The 2505-nt window shown below is 37.1% G+C and overlaps 1 protein-coding gene across 4 annotated transcripts in view; it reads left to right on the top strand.

The window, feature by feature from the left end:
* Efcab14 (EF-hand calcium binding domain 14) overlaps positions 1-2505 on the top strand; it is a 39303-nt gene that overhangs the window by 10039 nt on the left and 26759 nt on the right. The gene's annotated exons all lie outside the window — the stretch shown is intronic.

Genomic DNA, 2505 nt, shown 5'->3' with positions numbered 1-2505 from the left:
TGTGTCGTGGCACATGCCTGTAATCCCAGCACTTGGGAGGCTGAGGCAGGAGGATCCCTGTGAGTTCGAGACCGGCCTGGGCTACACAGTGAGTTCCAGGTCAGTCTCAACTACATAGTGAGACCCTGTCTCAAAAAAAAAAAAAAAAAAAAGAGAGAGAGAAGAAAAAACATATTCATTAAATAATTGATGGATTATAATACCTTGAGAATGCTATTGTTATTTTGATTAGGATTGCATTAAATCTATATGCAGTAAAACCTTGGTTTGTGAGCATAATTCATTCCTGAAACATGCTCATGATCCAAAACACTTTTGTAGCAAAGCAAATTTCCCCATAAGAAATAATAGAAACTCAGATAATTTGTTCTGCAACTCAAAAATATTCATATAAGGCCAGGCGTGGTGGCGCAGGACTATAATCCCAGCACTCGGGAGGCTGAGGCAGGAGGATTGCTGTGAGTTCGAGACCAGCCTGGACTACACAGTGAGTTCCAGGTCAGTCTCAAAAAACAAAAAAGCAAAACAAAACAAAATATATATATATATATATATTCATATAAAAATGATTACAATATTGTAATATAATACAAAAATAATAAAAGACAAAATATAAAGAAAAATAAGTTAACCTGCATTTACCTTTGAAAATCTTCATGGCTGATATGAGGGAGACGAGAGAGGGGGTTATTGTGTAGTATGACTTTCATTATCATTAGCAAAATCACTGCTCTCTCTTGGCTCAATGGAATCTTTTTTTTTTTGCCATGCAGTTTTAACAGGAAATCTATTCAATGCCTCCTTTTGAGGATTTCCCCGAAATGTGACATTGCATTGTTGTTAAACAAAATTATCACTCGCACTGCTACAGGCTTATTTGGGTGGTGCTTTTCTAGAAAGTTTTGCAGTTTCCCGCATTTTACACATTTCCCTAATCTCATTTGAAGTGAGGGATTTGTCTGCCTTTTTCTCCTCCTCCTCTTCCAAGGACACATCCTCCATAACCACTTGCTATTGGGAGAGAATCACCTACAGTCCCACAGGGGACAGGGACCATTGGCTCAGTTGCAATGTGATATTCAGCCTCACAGCAAGGTCTCACTCCTTTATCAAGTTAAAATTTATTAGAAATGTTTGCTCATCTGCAGATCACTCACAGAACAAATTACCCACAATCCAAAGTTTTACTGTATCAGTTTTGATAGTATGGCCATTTTGACAGTATTGATTCTGCCAATCTAGGAACAGGAGATAACTTTCCATTTCTAATGTCCTCTTAGACTTCTTTTTTCAGAGTTCTGTAGTTTTCAAATTAGAGGTATTTCACTTCTTTTGTTCAATTAATTCCTAAATATTCAATTTTTCTTGAATCTGTTTGATAGTTGCAAAAAGTACCTGGGTAGTTTACTTCAGTCCTAAGTCTTAATATAAGAAACTGGGGGAGATTGGACTAAAATGCTTTCCATTTTAGCTTCAGTATACCTTTAAAGATACTAGAACTGACTGATGGAGCCAGTGTAATGCAGAGGAATTTTCTGCTGGCATGGACTCGGGATAGGCAATAGTTAAGCAGAGTTTCATATTGTTTGCAATGGGAGCTCTGCACTCTGTCTGAGTGGTTTTCTAAAATTAATGCTGCTATAATCTCTGATAGTCTATTCAAGTAAGAGGCATTTGAACAAAAATAGGTATAAAAATAAAATTAATATTTAACTATGTTTCTATATTTGCAGGTAACTGTCAAGATGCTTTTAATGGCATTTTTTAAAGCAAGTCAAAATGGCTTACACAACAAAATACATCACTTAACAAGAACCATCCTTATCACAATGTGAGGTGAAGATAATGCAGTCTGAAAAAGCCATCAGTTTAAAAAATTAAATCAATTTTTTCCTTGAAAAAATTCTTTAGTAGGGGTCAGGGATGTAGTGCAGTGGCCCCATGCCTGCCTGGCAAGCACAAGGCCCTGAGTTCAATTCCTGGTACCCCTCCAAAAAATATTCCGTAGTAATTAAAACTTTATTTACATTTTTGTTTTATTCATGAAACCTCTGGTTTTACACTCATTCCCCCTCTCTACCATTATAAGGAGTCTCATCCCCTTTCTTTGAAGGTCATTAATTCAACAAATTCAGTACTAAACTACTTTTATGGACCTAGGCTGTGGATTCTCAGTCTGTTCATGCTATTATAACAAACTACTTCAGACTAGGTAACTTATAAATAACAGAAGTAGAAGTTTATTGCTCATATTTTTGGAGATAAGGAATTCTGATTTAGAGGTACCAGCAGATTTGATGTCTGGCAAAGGTTCATATTATACTCTACTTCATTCATATTGCCTTCTTGCTATGACCTGAAACAGCAGAAGGAAAACAAGCTTCCTTGGACCTCTTTTATGAGGATACCTAATCCCACCCATGAGGGTGGAGCCCTTGTATCACACCTCAAAGGCTCTTTGTCTCTCTCTCTCTCTCTCTCTCTCTCTCTCTCTCCCTCCCTCTC

Source organism: Fukomys damarensis, unplaced genomic scaffold (genome assembly GCF_012274545.1).
Source record: "Fukomys damarensis isolate Sample0158 unplaced genomic scaffold, DMR_v1.0_HiC HiC_scaffold_23, whole genome shotgun sequence".
NCBI classification, from domain to species: Eukaryota; Metazoa; Chordata; class Mammalia; order Rodentia; family Bathyergidae; genus Fukomys; species Fukomys damarensis.
The sequence above is the reverse complement of the archived record's forward strand: the minus strand, read 5'-3'. Positions and strand labels throughout refer to the sequence as shown.